Source organism: Muscardinus avellanarius (genome assembly GCF_963383645.1).
Source record: "Muscardinus avellanarius genome assembly, chromosome: 8".
Taxonomy (NCBI): Eukaryota; Metazoa; Chordata; class Mammalia; order Rodentia; family Gliridae; genus Muscardinus; species Muscardinus avellanarius.
This window is the reverse complement of record NC_137794.1, coordinates 25,044,845-25,065,772: the sequence shown is the minus strand read 5'-3', so window position 1 is coordinate 25,065,772 and position 20,928 is coordinate 25,044,845. Positions and strand designations below refer to the sequence as shown.

The window sequence follows — 20,928 nt, the reverse complement described above, 5'->3', positions numbered from 1 at the left end:
ACATGAGATTACTGTTTTTTATACCAAAAATATATAATCTGTGCTCATTCTCAAGATCCTAAAGTTTTTTAAACCTCCTTTGCTACATTTAGGTTCACTTAAAACAATTCTTTGTGATAGTTCAATCAAGCCATTTTAAATTTCACATCTCTTGTTTTGTCAGCATAGCCAATTTCTTACACTTATGCTTCTGACTTAAAAATCTGTTTTAGCCAGGCGTGCTGGCACACGCTTGTAATCCTCGCACTTGGGAGGTGGAGACAGGAGCACCGTGCAGGTTTGAAGCCAGCCATGCTGGCTTAAGAGACCCTGTTACCAAATAAAAAGTATAAAAATAGGTTTGGGAGTATAGCCCAGAGGTAGAAGGGTTTCCAGAAACACCAGTACCACCAAAAAAAAAAAAAAAAAAAAAATCTGTTTTATAGAGTTTCTAGGTTGATAAATAGTAGAATATTCATCATGGAAAGTTATCATTAACTTTATTACATTCTTCAGAGACATATTAACCCAGGGATTATGGTGAATTGGTACTGAACCTTGTCCCTTTTTCTCCATATTAGATTATAATTGCCTTATAATAACCATGTTTCTTTCTCTTTGAATAATCATGAGAATTGTGCTTTTATAAAAATATGTAATTTCTGATTTTGGAAAGGCATGCCATTTTTTACATCAGTAAATCAAGATATTATATAATATTTTAGTAGACCATTAAATTGGAAATGATAATATTTAGATAAAACACTCAAGTTTCTTTTGATAGAATACTTTTTTCAAGTATATCAATAGATTTTAATTTAGCTGTTCTGGTTCTAATTTTACTTTTTCTCCTGCTCTAAAAATTCCTTGCCCCCATGAAATCCTATCACTTTAGTACAAGTTTTAGGAAGATTTCTGTAGTATTTTAGTGTAGAAGCTAATATTATAAAATAGTTATTATTAAATAAATTAATTTTGAAACTGTTGAAATGGTTCTATGTTAAAAAGTATATTGCCTTTTTTTTTTTCTTTGTGGGTTTGGGATAGAACCCAGGGGCATTCGACCTCCGAGCTACACCCTCTGCCCTAGTTTTATTCTTTACTTTGAAACCAGGTCTCACTGAGTTGCAGAGGCCTCACCAATTACCTGAAGCTGTCCGCGAACCGCGATCCTCTGTTCTCAGCCTCCCAAATGCTGGGATTAGAAGCTTGCGCCACCATGCCCGGCTTATATTGCCTTTTTAGTACAAATTTGTTGGAAGGATATAAATTATGTCTTCCAAAATAGTTTTGGGGGAGGAGTCTGTCACTTTTATAACACTAAATTATTATCCTGTAGAGCATGTGACAAGATGAGCATGTTTACATATTAGTGAGGTTGAGTCCATCAGTCATACCTTATCACTGAACCTAAAGGCCACTGACTAGTCTGTTGTAATCAAGGTCACAAAAGACTTGAAAACCAGACTATTACATCATATAGCCTTTTTCAGTTGCTTACATGGGGAGAATTAAAACTAAAGAAAAGGATGTTAGTGAATATTTTTCTCCATCCTCCCACGGATAGTATGTCCTCTGTCCTCTCATGGATAATGTGTCTTAGTATCATTTTAAATGCATAAGAGATGAGTTAATCATCTATTCTCCTGGATCCTGAGAACTAAAAAATCCCTAAACATTGTTTTTTTCTATTGCTCTTTCAGATTCTACATTCATCTAATCTCTCATCAAAACATTCTCATTTTCTATGGCAATGTGAACACAATACAATCATATCAATCCATTCTCATTGCCAGGCACTGTGAAAGACTTTCCTATTTAGGATCCTGTTTAATTTTTATGATTGCCTCACCCCATCCTGTTTTTCCTTTGAATTTTTCTGTTTTTTTGCAGATGAAAAAAATTGATGTTAAAGATCACTTAGCTATTGAGTGGCAGAGCCCAAAGTAGATCTTATTTTCTAAGCTGGAGCTATTTTGCCATTAAGTGAGCTGTCTTTTAGTAAATGACTCTGGGGATGTTAGCCAGATGAGTGGTTGGCAGCATTAAATCTCCAGGGCAGTTTCAGAAGTCATCTGGGAACCTTTTAAATAATACAAGATGCTAGATTATATACAGAGAGATTCTGATTTACTTGATTTGATAGGTACCTTGGTAATCTGTTAGTAAAAAGTTAAAGGAACTAATTCTAATTTTATGATAGGCAGGTTTATGAAACAGTGGTGGTGGCCTTGGTTAGGTCTTTCATGAGGTATCTCATGTGTCTGCTGTATCTCATGAGCTGTGTCTGCTGCTCCTTGGCCCCAAGAAATCCCTGGCAAGGATGCGAAGGACTTGAGGTGAAGTAAGCAGTGGTAGAACTCCAACATTTTAAGCGACTTGCTCTTCAGGGGCAGAAGGTTTTGGATTAATGAGACTACTATGCTTTATCTTCTATGGTAAAGTTTTTATCTGTGGTTTTAAAAGAAATTCTGTAAACAAATCATTTAGCAGTCACTTTTCTAGAATTTTGGAGTTAATGTTCAGATGCTTAAATCATGATAATTTAGAGTAGATTTTCTTTCAACGAGATGCTGCTATAGGTTTTTTTTTCTGTACTTATCAGAATTTTTAGGGGCCAATTTAGGTGGTGGTCTAAATGCTGGTTATCTATGAAGATAATCAGTCAAAAAGATTTAAACTTTTAAATTTTTATAAAGTAGTTTTAGTTGTCTTCCTCAATAAAAAAGGTTTGTTAGTTTTATCTACTTTCAAATAACTGATGGGAATTTATACCTTCACTGCGTTTTCATCCTCCATTACATTGAAATTCATTGGTCTATTTGTACTTTGAATGAGTCTTTTATCCAAGCTTGAATTTTGACATTTCATCACCTTATTCATTTGGAAAGTATTGGTCCACTAAATAATACAGGTCTTTCAAATTTGATGCATAAAATTATATTAAAAACATATTCAAGCCGGGCGTGGTGGCGCACGCTTGTAATCCCCGCGCTTGGGAGGCGGAGACAGGAGGATGGCGCAGGTTCGAAGCCAGCCGTGCTGGCGTAAGAGACCCTGTTTCAAAAATATAAAATAGGTCTGGGAGTGTAGCCCGGAGGAAGGAGGGCTTCCAGGAACCCCAGTACCACAAAAAAAAAAAAAAAAAAAAAACACATATTCAAGAGGAGGAAGAAAATGGTGACTGTGGTACGCAGCACATCTCAGTAGCTTTACCAAACGAAAATCAACTACCAAGAAGGCATCTCCTTGACAAGAAAAACAGAGCAGCGAAGATACATATGAATAAAAACACAAAAAAGGAACCACAGCAGAATAAAATCCAGTAGTCAGAACACATGATAGCAAAGAGCCCAGAGTACACATCTGACCTGGTGAACACCACTGCTGTGGAAGCCCATGCCATCTTGGACTGCCTGCCTGAGCTGTGTCTGCTGCTCCTTGGCCCCAAGAAATCCCTGGCAAGGATGCGAAGGACTTGAGGTGAAGTAAGCAGTGGTAGAACTCCAACATTTTAAGCCACTTGCTCTTCAGGGGCAGAAAATAAAAGATTGAACAGCCCATGTGTTTACCAGAATCCCGCACCTGCAGCAGTGCACTGTGCCCTCTAGAGGCCCGGGTCCACAGGACTGTAACGTAACTGCGTTTCTCAGCAGATGACCACCCAGAGAAGCTGCAGGGACCTCGGTGGTCTAAGATTTGGCAGCCCACCCCTTATGTGGCCAGGTTATTACCTACAGAGACACAAGAGAGGCCTATAGTGCCTGGGGCACAGTACCCGCACAGGGTTACAGGTAATCATTCCAACATTACACTGGACACCCTCTGCCATTGTGGATAGAGAGGCTCAGGCCCAGGGCTGGAAAGAGCAGAACCCTGCGCTTACTCAGAACCCATTTACAGGGACTCACACTGCCCTGAGACCTGAGTGCACAGCTGTGAGAGGCGAGAGAGGGGCGTGGGTACTCAAAATGTGGATCCAAAATCTGACTGAGAAAATGAGAGATATTGTAATATGTTCCAGAACCTACTAAAGTGAACAGACATTAAATGGCTGAAGGTATTCATGCATACCCAGGAGGACTACAGAGGTCAAGTCAACCCTTTATGTGTATATTTGCAGTAATTTTTTTCATTGTTGTTAGTTTTTAAATTTTTAAATTTTTTTGCTTGGTTTGTTTTTTATTTGCTACTGTTGTTATTATTAGTTGTTTGGTTGTTTTGTTATTTTCTGCATGTTTGTTTGTTCCCTTCCCCATTCCCTTTACAAGCTTCCTCCCTCTATCACATCTGCTCTCTTCTTTCAAAACTGTTTTTTCTCTTTCTGTATCTCCTTGGTTTATATTCAAGCTGTTTTATATTTATATATCTAAATACTCTACACTGACCATAAGAATCCTACTATATATTTACTATCTCTCTTCTCAACCAGATACTACCTTATTATTATTAAACTCTCATTCAACTTGATCATATCCTCTATTTTACCCTATTCCTATACCCATTACCACAGATCCCTACCCCTCACCATTAAAAACCTTCTGTCACCTCAAAATCCCTACCACTAAGGTGCTCCACAGGAAAGGACAACCAGATCCTAAATATAAATTAACCACAGCTGAGAGAAGGAAACACTCAACAGACTGCACATAACTGCTGAACTGACTCTTTGACAGAATACCTTACCTTAGCACCTAAAACCCATCAACGCCACCATAGCAAATAGGCAGAAGAGATCCTGATAGCTGGGTAATAGTAGACACAGTTTTCAGAATTAATATCAAAGTGTGAGTGACAGCTGGAACCATCTTTTCCAATAGCACATGGAACAGTACCTATCAACAATGACTCACAAAGAGAAAGAACATGCCAAGACAACAGAAGCACAAACCCAAGAATTATGAAAATATAAGAATGAGGAACAGTGAGGAAATAAGGGAAATCAAGAATACTGACCTATAAGAAATGCAAGGAGAATTCCGAATTCTGATTTTCAATATGATGAAAGGCCTCAGAGTAAGTGTACAGAAAATGAAAGAAGAAATTGAGACGTTAAGAATCAGAAAGTGGCCTGGAATGAAATGTAATAATAAATGAAATGAAGATAGCAGTAGAAAGAAATTCTGGAAGATTAGGTGAAATAAAAACAGAATATCACTGTTAGAAGACAGTTTTGTTTATTCAAAACTGAAAGCAGAGTTAACCATTTACAAAAGAGATTACAACAACAGAACTTAAACATCCAACAACTCTGGGACTATAGCCAAAATTTTGAGCCAGCCTGGGTGTTTATCAACAGATGAATGGGTTACAAAATTATGGGAAATAACATACAATGGAATTCTACTTAGCAATGAAGAACAAAATTATGTCATTTGTAAGAAGATAGAAAGACCTGGAGAACATTATGTTAAGTGAGTTTAGCCAGACACAGAAAGAAAAGGGACATATGTTTTCTCTAATATGCCTGAGCTAGGGAGTATATGGGATACCAGAAGTAGTCCAGGTAAAGGAGGAGATCCTCAGTGAAGATAGGGAGGAAGGGTAGGGGAGGAAGGAGACTGAGGTTCATTATCACCACTATTTTTATTAGAATGGTCTTTAAAACTCAAATCCTCAATGTAGTAGATTCAGATTTTCTTAAATTCTGATTTTCTCTTGAAAGATTTTTTTTTTATCAATGGTGACAAATACTGCCACTTATTTACTTTCTTTGAATTCTCACAGGTTTCTGTCAGTTGTTTTGTTGTTGTTGGTGGTGGTTTGTTTTGTTTCTGAGATGACATCTCACTATGCTTTCCAGGCTAGTCTTGAACTCCTGCACTCAAGTGATCCTGCATTTGTAGCCTCCTGAGTAGTGGGAACTGCCAGTGCATACCACCATACCAGGGCTTACTCTTCATTTTTAACAAATTCTTTCATCATTGCTCATCTTGAAAGTTGGGATCTAAAAATAGGGATTTTTAAAAATGTGGGCATTGAGGCTCCTACCTACAAGAGTACAAACACACATGCTACTGAGACACAAAGTAAATATTCTTTATGTATACTTTGATTTCCACCGAATATTTAAGAAGATATATACTCAAAGGTTGACATTTATTAGACATTTATTACTTCCAAGGGAGACTTTTATAGGGAAAAAGTCATACGTTTTCTCTAATATGCTCATCTATATGATGTTGCCTTTATTGCCAAATAATCTCTCTAGCTTTCATATATAAGAGAAAACATACATCTACTTGTTCTTTGGGACTGAGTGTACTCACTTAGTATATTCTTGAGTTCCATCCATTTTCCTGCAAATGGTGTAATTCTGTTCTTCTTTATGGCTGAGTAAAATTCCATTTTGTGTATATACCAAAGTTTTGTGACCCATTCATCTGTTGATAGACTTCTAGGCTGATTCTATAATTTGGCTATTGTAAATTGTGCTGCTCTGAACATAGATACTCATGCATGATTATAATATTCTGATTTCATTTCCCTTGGAAAAATGCCCGAGTTCTGTTGCTGGATCATATGTTGGTTCAGTTTCCAATCTTCTGAGAAACCTCCACACTGATTTCCAAAGCAGTTGTACTAGTTTGCATTCCCACTAACAGTGTAATAGAATTCTTATTTTCCCACACCCTGGCCAGAATTTATTGTGTTCTTGATGGTTGCCATCCTAACTAGAATGAGATGGAATCTCAGTATAGTTTTGATTTGCATTTCCCTGATTGCAAAAAAAATCAACATTTTTTCATATACTTGTTGGCCCCTTGCATTTCTTTTGAAAAGTGTCTATTCAGTTTGGCTGACTTTTTTTCCCCTAGTGTTAAGCTTTTTAAACTCTTTGTATAATCTAGATATTAGACCTTGTCCACTGGGTAGGTGGTGAAGATCTCCCATTCTGTAGGCTCTCTGTAGAATCTTGATGGTTTATTTTGCTGCATACAAGCTTTTAAATTTAATGCTAACCTATTCATTTATTCTTGTTTTAATTTTCTGATCTTTTGGAGTCTTAATGAAGAAGTTTCTACCTGTATGTGTATGTTGGAGTTTTGGGCCTGTACCCTCTTCTAGCAGTTTTCAAGTTTTTTGTAAAATTTGTAGGTCTTTGAATCATCTAGAGTTGACTTATGTGCAGGGTAAGAGGTTAGGGTTTAGTTTCATTTGGATAGCCACTTCTCCCAGCAGCATTTGTTGAAGAGGTTGTCCTTTCTTCAGTATATGTTTTTGGCACCTTTATCAAAGATCAACTGATGATAGATATGAATCTTTGTTTCTGAATCTTCTATTCTGTTCCATTGGTCTATATGTCTATTTTTTCCACCAATAGCATGCTGGTTTTTTTTTTTTTTATTACTGTCACTTTATAGTACAGTTTGAAATCAGGTATTGTGATGCTTCTAGCATGGTTCTTATTGCTGAGAATGGCTTTGGCTATCCTGGGTGTTTTGTTTTTCCATATGAATTTTATAATTGATTTCTTTAGACCTGTGAAGAATAATGAGGGTATTTTTACTTAGAAGATCCAATAAGCTAATCAAGAAGACTTCTTGAGGTGATAGTTTTAGCAAAGGAGCAGATAAAAAAATTAACCTATGAAAATAATTACATTCCCTTAAACTAATTATGAATCCACTGAAAAAGAGATACAGAAAACAATTCCATTCACAATAACCTCAAAAGAGATAAAATACTTAACAAATGTAACAAGGAGATGAAAGATCTCTATAATGAAAATTATAAATGACTAAAGAAAGAAGAAGATGGAAAAAACTCAAAGATGAATGATCTAATCTTGAAGATTAAGACCAAGATCTTATCTTGAAGGAAAAGATATCGAAGAAAAAGCAACAGAACCTCAGAAACCTGTGTGTCAGCATCAGCCTTACCTATAATGTATGAATAGACATTCAGAATGAAAGGAGAAAGTAGCAGGAAAAAAAAATTGAAAAACATATTGTCAAACCTCAGTCCACACATCTAAGAAGCTCAGTACAGTTCAGGTAGTAAAAATAGAGATCCACACCTAGTCTCATCACTGTTAAAATAGTGAAAAACAAGAAGAAAATCTTTAAAGTAGGGTTGAGAGGAATATGCGAGAGCATCTGCATGATTTATGAGTAACTTCTTTTTTTTTTTTTCTTTTTGGTGGTACTGGGGTTCCTGGAAGCCCTTCTACCTCCGGGCTACACTCCCAGACCTATTTTTTATTTTTGGAAACAGGGTCTCTTAAGCCAGCACGGCTGACTTCGAACCTGCGCGATCCTCCTGTCTCTGCCTCCCAAGAGCGAGGATTACAAGCGTGCGCCACCATGCCCGGCCTATGAGTAACTTCTGAGGTCAAACAATGGATACGAAAAGACATGAGAACTCAATGGCCACAAAATTATCCTCAGAAAATGAAGGTGAAATACATTTTAAGATAAAACCTGAGAGACTATATTGCCTCATTAAAAAAAAAAAAAAAAAATGAAGTAGGTCCTTTAGGATGAGAGAGTCACTAGATATAAAGTCATATTCACAGGAAAAAGTGAAAATCACCAGAATTTATTAATAGAAATGGTTAATCATTATGATAAAGACACTGCAATTTTTCTCCTTTCACCTTTGTAAATAAGATAAAACATTTTATAAAGCAGTGTTGGATTTATAATTTATAATTGTAATATAATATTAGCATACAAGAAAAAAGAAGAACTATAGCTGTATGGGACCTCTTCGAAAATATTTTGTCTATATAATGTGACTAGTTATTAGAAGTAGAGTGTGATGAATTAAGATATATAATGTAATTTCTGTAGCAACCACTAAGAAAATCACTAAAAAATATACAGTAAAATAAGAAAGGAATTAAAATAGTATACTGGACAATAATTATTTAATGCAAAACAGAGCAGTAAAGGAGATGCTGAGAACAGTAGCAACAGCAAATATTCAGAAGCCATGATAAAAACAAATGGCAAATAAAAGTATAGCCTTATTAATAATTATGGTACATTAAATATAAATATATAATCTAACTATCCCAATCATATAGTCATAGTGAATAGAAAATGAAGATCCCACTCAATTTGTTCCCTATAAGCGAAATACCTTAGATATAGAGGGATAAATGGTATAAAAACAAAAGGTTAGAAAAAGAGATGCCATGCAAATAGTAATTATAATAGCTAAAATAACTTTTTTAATATCAGACAGAATTAAAACATATTACTAGAGATGAGAGCATTTCATAATAGCTAAAGCATTAAGGATAAAATGATTATAATTGTATATATACCTATTAACAGAGCTTAGTGATAAGTGATAGGAGAAATAGATGATTATGTATTAATTAGATATTTGAGTAGCCAGCTCTCTATTAATAGAATAACTGAACTGAAAATCAGTAAGAGAAAAGGAGAATTAAACACAATTACCATATGGATATAAAAAATTCTGTTTACTAGAGGCAGAGTACAACTTGCTTCAAGCACACATGGAACCTTCTTCAGTATAGAGTATATAATGTACTATCAAACAATTTTCAGTAAATTTAAAAGGATTAAAAATTATACCAAGTGTGATTTCTAATTATGATGCAGTGAAGGTAGAAATCAACACATGGAAATCCACTAATATTTGAAAATCAAACAATCCACTTCTCTGGGTGTGGTGGCGCACGCTTGTAATCCCTGTGATTGGGAGACAGAGACAGAAGAATCGTGCAGGTTCGAAGCCAGCCTCGTGGATGTAAGAGACCCTGTTTCCAAATAAAAAATAAATATATAAAATAGGTCTGGGAGTGTAGCCTGGAGGTTGAAGGGTTTCCAGGAACCCCAGTACCACCAAAAAAAAAAAAAAAGAGGATTTTAAAGGAATATTATAAATAACTTTATAGCAAAAAATTAGACAGATTCTTAGAAAGATACACATTACCAAAACTATTTTGAGAAAAATATTTGTATAGCACATAAATTATTTTATATATTCCCACAAAGAAAACCCCAGCTAGGCGTCATGGTGCACACTTGTAATTCCAGCATTTGGGAGGCTGAGACTGGAGGATCGCGTTTTGTGGGCAGTGTCAACTACTTAGTAAGGCCTTCTCTAACTTAGTGAGTGAGACCCTGTTTCAAAATAAAGGATAAGAAATAGGGCAGGGATTGTAGCTTGGAGGTCGAAAGCCCTGGGTTCCACAAAAAAAAAAAAAAAAAAAAAGAAAGAAAACTCCATATTACATTTCTTTACTGATAAATTCTATTCTATATTTAAAGGCAAAATTATATCAGTTCTTCACAAAACCTTTTAGGAAATAAGATTGAAAACTTCTTAACTCTTACCTTGATACCTGAATCAGACAAAAGAAACTTTGGAATAATAATCTCATGAAATTGAAATATATACAAAACCTAACAAAATACAAGGAAATTGGATCTGTCATTGTACAAAGGATTATATACCATGATGAATTATATATGAATTCATCATTAGAATGCAAGGCTGGTTTGATTACAACTCTAAGCAAAGTAGTTACAGAATGGAATTTTCTCAATCTGATGAAGGGCATCTATGAAATACTAGTAGTTCACTTAGCTGTGGAAAACTTGAGTGCTTTTCTGTAAGATTAGGAGCAAAGTATCAATGTCTACTCTTATCACTGATACTAAACTTTGCATAGGGGATTCTATCCAGTGTACAAGTCTAAATAAATAATATCACTTACTTATTACTTAAATATTTGTTTAAATATATCCAAATTGGACAAAGAAATATGATTTATTTTTTATAGGTAACTCAAGATCCTTTAGGTAGAAAATATAAAGACACCTATATAAAGACAAATACAACCAATAAACAAGGTTAGCAGGATCACAGGATGCAAGATTGACAGGAAAGCTAGAAAAAGAATTTGAAGCAAATTAGGAGAACAAGTCCAGTCAGAAACCATCAATAGGAAGAAAAATATAGAAGTACAAAATTTCTACAAACAGTATAAAATTATTTCTGATAGAAATAAAAGAATATCTAAATAAATAGCAATTCCCTGTTAAAGGATTGGAAGAGACAGTGTTATAAAGATGCATTTATGGCAGTTTTTCTTTAAACTTAGGAAGTAATTGACCATAGTTCCTATCAAAATCACACAGGTTTTTTACTTTTTTTTTTTTTGAAAAATTGACCAAGCCAATCCTAAAATTTATACAGAAGTGAAAAGGACTTAGAGTTACCAAAAACAATTTTGTAAAAGAAAAAATAAGATTGGAGAAATACATGATCAAATCTCAAGACCTACTATGAAACATAGTACTTAAGACTAGTACTGCATAGTACTTAGACTAGAATGGAAGAGTAATGGAATAGAATTCAGAGTCTAAAGATAACCCTTTATGTTTTAAAAAATTCTTGGGAAAATAGATATTTTTGCTCCTCATCATATATCATTCACAAAAATTGAGTTAAAGAATTTATGTAGACTTAATAAATGAGGTTGTAAATCCAGGAGAAAGAGCCAGGCATGGTGGCGCACACTTGTAATCTCATTGCTGGGGAGGCTGAGACAGGAGGATTGCCCAGGTTCAAAGCCAGCCTCAGCCACTTAGTGAGGCTCTCAGCAATGTAGTGAGACCCTGTTTCCAAATAAGTTATTAAAAAAAAAAAAAGATCTGGGAGTATACCCTGGAGATAGAAAAGCCCCTGGGAAGCCGGGCGTGGTGGCGCACGCTTGTAATCCCCGCGCTTGGGAGGCGGAGACAGGAGGATGGCGCAGGTTCGAAGCCAGCCGCGCTGGCGTAAGAGACCCTGTTTCAAAAATATAAAATAGTTCTGGGAGTGTAGCCCGGAGGTAGAAGGGCTTCCAGGAACCCCAGTACCACCAAAAAAAAAAAAAAAAAAAGAAAAGCCCCTGGGTTCCACACCCAGTCTCTCTCTTTCACACACACACACACACACACACACACACACACACACACACACACACACACACACATATACCACAATCCAGAAGAAATAAAAGATGACCGTGGTGAGCTGAGGCTAGACAAAGAATTCTTAGATTTATCACCAAAGGTATGTTTTATAGGTGAAGACTTGATAAATTGTGCCTCAATTTTATTAAAAATGAAGAGAAGCCCATTGTGGTGGTTCATATTTGTATGCCCAGCTCATCATGTGTTTGAAGCAGAATTGCTCATATGCTTGAGACCAGTCTGGATGACACAGTAATAAGATCATGTTATAAAAAGATATCTATAGACTGGAGACAGTTTGTAAAACAGATGATAAGGGATTTGTGCAGAAAATTTATCTTACCAGTCATTACATGCCTGCAATCCTAATACCTGGGAGAATGAGATAGGAGATTTACAGGTTCAAGGCCAGCAGTAGCCACTTAGTAAGACCTAACCCTCAGCAACTTAGTGAGACTGTTTCAAGATAAAAATAAAAGGGGATTGGGGATGAAGTTTGGAGGTAGAATACCCCTGGGTTCAATCCCCAGTACAATGATCCAGAAAGAGAGGGAAAGGGAGAGAAAAAGAGAAGAAAAGATAAGAAGAGAGAGAAAAGAAAAATGTCTATTATTAATCATTAGGAAATGAAAATTACATTTCAGGCTGGGCGTGGTGGTGCATGGTTGTAATCCCTGCGCTTGGGAGGCGAAGGCAGGAGGATCGGAGGATCGCACAGGTTCTAAGCCAGCCGTGCTGGCTTAAGAGACCCTGTTTCCAAAAATAAAAAAGTATAAAACAGGTCTGGGAGTGTAGCCCGAGGAGGTACAAGGGCTTCCAGGAACTCCAATACCACCACCAAAAAAAAAAGAAAGAAAGAAAGAAAGAAAGAAAGAAAGAAAGGAAGAAAGAAAGAAAGAAAGAAAGAAAATTATATTTCAAATGAGGTAGATAATACATCAACTAGAATGGCTATGTTTTAGCTGAGACTATTTTAACAAATTACCAAAGACTTGTTGGCTTATCAATCCTTAGTTCTGGAGGCTATGAAGTCCAATTTCAAGATTGAGATGCCAATAGATTTGATTCCTGATAGAAGCTTTTTTCCAGTTTTCAGACAGCCACTTTTTTCACTGTGTCTTCATATGACAGAAGAATGTGTGTACTCTATTTCCATTGTCAGAGAGGACACTAATCCTATCCTAAGGGCCCTCAACTTAACCTAATTAGTTCCCACATTGAGGTTAGGACTTCAGTAAACCAATTTTGTGGGGACAATTTTTCTACATACCATTCTACCTTTGTCCATGCACAGTTTCTGTTCTTTTATAAAAATACATTCATTTTATCTCAGCATCCCCCAAAGTTTTAACTTCTTCCAGCATCAACTCTGAATTCTAAAGTACAAAGCCTCATTTAAATATAGTCTAAATCAGATATGAGTAGGTCTCTACCCACAATTCATCCTGAGGCAAAATTCCTCTCTGACTGTGAATTGTGAAACTAGATAAGGGGTCTGCTTCGAAAATGTTTGCAGTGGTAACACAGTCACAGTGTGGAGACTCCCATTCTAAAAGGAAAATCAGAAGGAAATAAGGGCTAAAGCAAGTGCAGAGCCTATCAAGGCAAGCCTGAGGCTCCTGTGGCTGAAGAATGACCTGCTGGGTTGGAGGCTGTGTCCCTGGGCCCACTGGCACTGCGATGGTTTCAGTTCCACACTTCTGCTGGGTAGGATTGAATCCCCGCGGCTCTTGGGGAAGGGTTTACACTCAAAAGAGTTTGGGCAGCTACCATTTGGCCTAGAAGGTAGCCTTGAGGATCTGTGAATAACTATTTATTTATTTATTTATTTATTTATTTATTTATGAGTCTGAGGGTGGAACCCAGGGGCATTTGACCTCCGAGGTACATCCCCTGCCCTATTTTTTATTCTTTATTTTGAAACTGGGTCTCACTGAGTTGCAGAGGTCCTCACTAAGTAGCTGAGGCTGTCTGTGAACTGCGATCCTCCTGTCTCAGCCTCCCAAATGCTGGGATTACAAGCATGTGCCACCATGGCCGGCTAGGTGAATAACCTTTAGAGTCATAATTCCTTGTCTTGTAGAGTAGTACACTTTCATTGTTGCGGGGTGAAATAGAGTAGTACACTTTCATTGTTGCGGGGTGAAATATGCGTGGTGTGTGTGTGTGTGGAGAAGTAAACCCCCACTACCACCACCACCACACAGACAGAAAAACAGAAAAACCGTGGATTCTTGTTCTAAGCTAAGAATAAGTATTCATCGCTCGGACAGCTGCTGAAGATTTAAAGAAGTTTATTAAAAAGATAGAAATATAGAGATAGTTACAGCCCTGTGCTGCAGAGGGGCACAGGGGGGCAATTTGAATGAAAAATGCCATAGAACCCCAGTGTGCTGAGTTTTTATCCTGTCTAAGTCCAGCAGGTCCCTTTGATTTTGGAGATAATGTTACCCCTTATCTCCAGCCCAGGCTCTGCTTCTGTTATCTGTCCAGCTGGATTTATGGCCTGAGGGAGGAGGCATCTTTGTCTCCAGACACAGGCTTTTACCTTTTGTCTTAACCCCCCAAATGTGTGAAGTTGTTCTTAGGAATGCAAAGACACATTTTCTCCTGGCTCCAGCCTTCCTTCCTTTACAAATGGAAATGACAAGTCTCTTCTTCCTGTTAGCTAACCCTGGCTTTCTTAGTAAAGAAGGTATATTATAAAATTGGAAATCTTTCCCAATACTGATACATTAATACATTTTAAAACCTCTTCCCACTACCAGTACATTCATCACTAAACAACTGTATGGCCCTGTTGTGTAGGATCTGAGAAACTCATCAGCCTCCCTTTCATTTCATCCTGTCTCCACTGACAGTGTTTCTGCTGAATGGCTGATTGGGTCCGTGGTTCATACCTACACTAATTTAACAAGTAGTTTTTGAATTTTGATAGGACACCAACTTCAGTCTACCACGTGCCATAATAAGGAACCCAGAAAACATCTTCAAATGCTGCTTTTGGGGGAATAGAAATAGTACCATTGCTTTGGAAAGCAATTTGTAACTTTCCAGAAAGTTAAACTTATTGTGTTGCCCAGGAGTTCCCCTTCTAGCAATATACCCAGCAGAAATGAACATGTCTACACAGATATATATATCCCCCCACACACACACATACACACACATATACACACACAGATGTTCACAGCAGCATTGTGGTAATAGCTTAAACTGGAATATACTCCATAGTCCAACAACTGATGAATGTCTAAACAAAATTTGTGTTGGTATAATGAAATATGTTTTGAATAATCGAAGAGATCAGCAAACTCTGGCAAGGCCCTGGGTCTAATCTAAATCTGGCAATCCTTATCTGTTTACCTGTTGTCTATCACTGCTTTCATGTTACAACAGCTCAGCTGAAGAGTTGAGACAGAGATACATGGGCTACAAAGCAGAAAATAGTTATCATCTGAGCTGGCCGTGATGGCGCACGCTCGTAATCCCCGCGCTTGGGTGGCTGAGACAGGAGGATCGCGTAGGTTTGAAGCCAGCCTTTGCTGGTTTAAGAGACCCTGTTTCCAAATAAAATATAAAATAGGTCTGAGAGTGTAGCCTGGAGGTAGAAGGCCCCTGGGTTCCATTCCTAGTACCACCAAAAAAAAAAAAAAAGTTATTATCTGATCCATTACAAACAAACACAACTCCTGAGTTTAGTGAAAGAATCCAGATGGAAAAAGACTGCATTTTGTGTAACTGTGTATATGAAATGCCCAAAAAAGACAAATCCTTGGAGACAAAGCAGACCAGGCTGTCCCAGGGGGTAGGAGTGGGTGTTACTTGCAAACTAGCAAGGCAGCCCCTGGGGAGTAGTGATTATATTCTAAAACTGGATTGTGGTGATTACACAACACTATAAATTTACTGAAAAATCATTCATCGTACATCTATAATGTATGAATCTTGTGAAATTAAATTATATGTCAAAGTTACTGAGAAAAAGTATTAAATGTGCTAATGTAAATAAAGAGGATAACACTGTTTTGTGTAAGATGGACGGTCAAAGGTAGTTTCTGTTACTCTAACTTAAAATTTTAGAGAACTTGTGTTGCAGGGGATAGGTTGCGGGGGGGGGGGGGTGCGTGGTGTGTGTGAAGTAACCACCCCACCCCCCACCAGACACACAGACAGACAAACAGAAAAACCATGGATTCTTGTCCTAAGCTAAGAATAAGTATTCATCGCTTGGACAGCTGCTGAAGATTTAAAGGAGTTTATTAGAAAGATAGAAATACAGAAAATAGAAATACAGCCCCATGCCAAGATGGCATGAGGGGATGACTCGAATGAGTATACCAAAGGGCATACACGTGGACTTGGCTTTTTTATACCCATGACCTCCATCTTGTTCGCGTGACTCTGAAGTGAAAGTCCCTGTAAGGTACCTCCCCTAGCAAGGTGTGGTAAGGTGTCTCCTTTCATAAAGGGCAAGGTCAAACCCTGCCCCATCCCCCCTAGATCATGTAGATCTGTCTTTAGAAAGAGGAAGCCCTAGCTCTCCTCTATTGACTTGTTAAGTACTTTGAGCTAGGTTGATTTACAATGGAATAGCTGCCTGTTGTTAGGCCTAAACCAAGTCCTTTATCCATGTCTGCCTCCATTTTGACACAACTATTTTGAAATATACCAATTATTTTCTTTTGAAATATATTAATCAGAGCTTCCCCAAATCTTCCTAGGTCATTCCCCATACTGGCACACTTTGGATAAATGTCCTGCAAAGGTCCATGTGTTAAAGAATCGGTCCTGTAGATGTTATTGGGAGGTACTGTGGTCCTTTTTGAGAAGTCTAGTGAAGGGTCCCTAGGTCTCTGGGGCCGTGCCTTTCATAGGATCTGTGGGACCCTGCCCATTTCTTTTCCACTCCTTTGCTTCCTAAGAGAGAAGTGTTTATTCTATCAGGCCTACCTTACCATTACCATACACACTCCTACCAGAGGCCAAAGCAATGGGTCTGCTCATCTTGTACTAAAATTCCCAAAATTGTGAGCCAAATGTTCTCCCTCCCTTCCTTGCTGATATTGGGGGTTGAACCCACAGGGCATTCTAACTCTGTGCTATACCTTCAGCCATATTTATTTTTATTTGAAGTAGGGTCTTACTAAGTTGTTGAGGCTAGCCTTGAATCTGAGATCCTCCTCTCTGACTCCCACTCACACAAAGTGTGCACCACTATGCCTGGCTCAGGTGTTTTTTAATAGTATTGTGAAGCAAACTTACACAACTTGTAATTTTATTAGTTCACTTGATTTTTTGGAGTTGGACTCTTATCCTTAATGTACAGACAAAAAATATGAGGCTAAGAAGTTATGAAGACTAAAGCTTATAAATTGAAATGTGGAGGAATCAGTTTGTAATACTAATTTTCCTTGCGTTATTTTACTATTTTTAATTTTTAATTTTTAATTGATGTATTATAGTCATACATCTTAATAGAGTACAAGATGGTAGAGGCATGCATGCACACATCACTCAATTAGCCCTTATCTCAGTATTTCTATGTAGCTTTGGAGTCAACATTCTAGTCACTAATTGCCACTCACTTGGAATTATATATTCTCTTCTCTGGTCATTTAGTTTAACAATTTATTTTAGCAATATATTTTTTATAAAAATATCATTGTAGCCGGGTGTGGTGGCGCATGCTTGTTATCCCTGCGCTTGGGAGGCTAGACAGGAGGATCACACAGGTTCGAAGCCAGCCTCAGCTACTTAGTGAGGCTCTCAGCAACTTAGTGAGACCCTGTTTCCAAATAAAATAGAAAATAGGTCTGGGAGTATAGCCTGGAGGTAGAAAGCCTCTGGGTTCCACTCCCAGTACCACCAAAAGAAAAGTCATTGTAGAGCCTGGTCTGATAGTGCATGTTTGGACTGGGAGGCTGAGATGGGAGGATCGCAGGTTTTCGGCTAGCCTCAGCTACTTAGTGAGGCCCTCCATAATATAGTGAGACCCTGTTTCAAAATAAAGAATAAAAACTAGGGCTGAGGGTGTAGCTTACCTTCAGAGGTAGATGTCCCTGTACTCAATCCCTAGTATTGCCCCCACCCCCCAAAAAAAATGTGTTGTAGTGTACAAAGAGAAAAGAAAGTCATTTTGGAAAATGGCAGTTATAAGTTATATACAAATTGTAATGCTTTTCATAGTACATATTCTTAAGGTATATACAGCAGAATGTTTGAATCACTTTTTTCTGTATTATCAGAATTTGTGCTAGTTTTCTATTGCCATGTAACAATTGCTACTAAATTGAGCAGTTTAGAACAACCAACCTTATCTGTGGTTTCTGTTGATCTGTTGATCTCTAGTTTCTGTTGATCTGGATGCATCTCTGCTAGGTCCTCTAGTTCAGGTTCTCTTGGAGATTATAGTGAAGGAGTCCCTTGGGACTGCAGTCACCCTGAGGATCCCCAGGGGAGAGTTGCCTCCTTGACTCCTTCACATGCATATAGACCTGTCTGTTGGCTGGCAACATCAGTTTTGTTCCATATGAACTTTTCCATAGGACATGTTACAACATGGTAGCCCAGGATGTCTCAGAGCAAGAGAGGAATAGAGTGATCGGAACGGAAGCCAAAGCATGAATACCATACTCGGGATCATCAGGGGCCATTTTAGAAGTTGCCTACCACAGCAATCTTGCAAATAATAGTTTTGATGTTCACTCTACATATAATATGTTTATACTTACACGATGTTTATTAATCATAGAAGGTATGCATAGAAGGTATGCAGTTTAAGGTAGGCAGTTTGAAGTTCCCCCCTAGTATACTTTTCCCTGGTGTCATTTCTTCCTCTCCCCCTTTAAAAGTAACTGATGACTCTGAATTTAGTTTGTGTTTATCCTTCCCTTGGCTTTTTTTTTTTTTGCCATGTTGCTTTTTTTTTTTTTTTTTTTTTTTTAGTTTTGCACTTATTTGAACTTTATGTAAAATGATTTGTTTTTACTCACCCTTATGTTCTTGAGGTATATCCATGTTTATACATAAAGGATATTTTATTTTCATTGTCTGTGAATACATTCACACGTTGTTTAATGTGTACATTGGGTTTTTCATTAAAATTTTGTAATGCAATGAAACCATTTGTTCTGCCTAATTAAAATATACTAATAAAAAGCCAAGCATGGTGGCACACGCTTGTAATCCTAGTACTAGGGAGGCTGAGATAGGAGGATCCGGGTTTGTGGACAGCCTCAGCTACTTAGTGAGGCCCTTTGTAACTCAGTGAGACTCTGTTTCAAAATAAAGAATAAAAAAATAGGGCTGGGATTGTGGCTCAGAGTAGAATGCTCCTGGGTTCCATCCCCAGTACTGCAAAAAAAAAAAAAAATATATATATATATATATATATATATATATATAAATAAAAAACAGGAAAATTTGTACAGTGAACTTTTTATACCTGTTTCCTGATGTATATACACAAAGTACATACACAGAGAAGAATTAATAGAACATAAGTTCTATGTATTTTCAATACTGTAAATGACAAGTTATTTTCTAAATGTTTATACTAATTTAATTTGCCTTCTATTTGCTCTATTTACTAGTTTTTTCCAGTATCATAACAAGTGAGGAAAAACTGCAGGAATTCACTTTAAAATCAGGAATAGGTCTACGGTCACCACTCCTTTTCAATATAGTCCTTGAAATACTTGCCAGAGCAATAAAACAAGAGAAGGATATAAAAGGAATTAAAACAGGAACAGAAGAATTAAAATTACCTTTATTGGCAGATGACATGATTCCATATTTAGAAGACTAAAAAAACTCAACCAACAGGCTACTAGAGCTAATTAACCAATTCAGCAAAGTAGCAGGATACAAAACCAACTTAAAATAATCAGTAGATTATTTTTAATATGCAAACCATGAATCCACAAAGAAATCTAGAAACAGTTCCATTCATAATAATCACAAAACCAATAAAATACCTAGGAATAGACTTAACCAAGTAGGTAAAAGATCTCTACAGTGAAAATTATAAAACACTAAAGAAAGAAATTGAGGAAGAGCTTAAAAGATATTAAAAGATCTCCCTTGCTCTTGGATAGACATAATAAATATCATCAAAATGTCTATTCTACTATAAAGGATCTATAGAATCAATTCAATTCCTATTAAAATACCAATGTCATTCTTCACAGACCTAGAAAACCAGTCATAAATTTTACATGGAGAAACAAGAGACCCAAAATAGCTAAAGCAGTTCTCAGTAATAAGAACCATTCAGGAGACATCACAATTCCTGACTTCAAATTATACAACAGAGTTTTAGTAATAAAAACAGCATGATATTTGCACTAAAACAAACACATAGTCCAGTGGAAAAGAATAGAAGATACAGCAACAAATCCACACATTTATAGCCAATTGATTTTCAAAAAATGATGCCAAATATATCCACCGAAGAAAAGACAGCCTTTTTAACAAATGGTGTTGGGAAAACTAGTTATCCATTTGTATAAAAATGGAACTAACTCCTTAACTCTCACCCTGTGCTGGTGTCAACATGAGATGGATTGAAGTAGAATTTTAGAAGAAGCAGTTTGTTCATTATACTAGTAGTAGTAATATTTTTTTTTTCATTTACAGCTATCTAAGCCCAAATTGGCATTAGGAATTATTTAAAATATATTATAAATGTTAATTTAATTATATCTTTACAGTCTAACATTTATGGGCTAAAGGAAGAAATCTTTATGAAGGATCCTGAGAAAGATCGGTCATTTCATAATGTTGCATATTTAATGTCCTTTATCAAAAGGACAGTAACATTAATAGCTGGTTCTTTAATTTTTTAGAGTTACTGGCAAATGATGAGTCATCTGTGCTCAGTTTTAAGTTGGAATGAATACAAAACTAGTTGAAGTGAGTTAGTACCCAGAGAGACCTCGGAAGTGAGCTGCCAAAGTTATTATAGTACTTATTAGTATGGTTATTATCATTTTTGTGGTGACTT

The 20,928-nt window shown here is 36.8% G+C and overlaps 1 protein-coding gene across 1 annotated transcript in view; it reads left to right on the top strand.

The window, feature by feature from the left end:
* LMBRD1 (LMBR1 domain containing 1) overlaps positions 1–20,928 on the top strand; it is a gene marked incomplete at both ends in the record, with an annotated part of 110,633 nt that overhangs the window by 24,488 nt on the left and 65,217 nt on the right. The gene's annotated exons all lie outside the window — the stretch shown is intronic.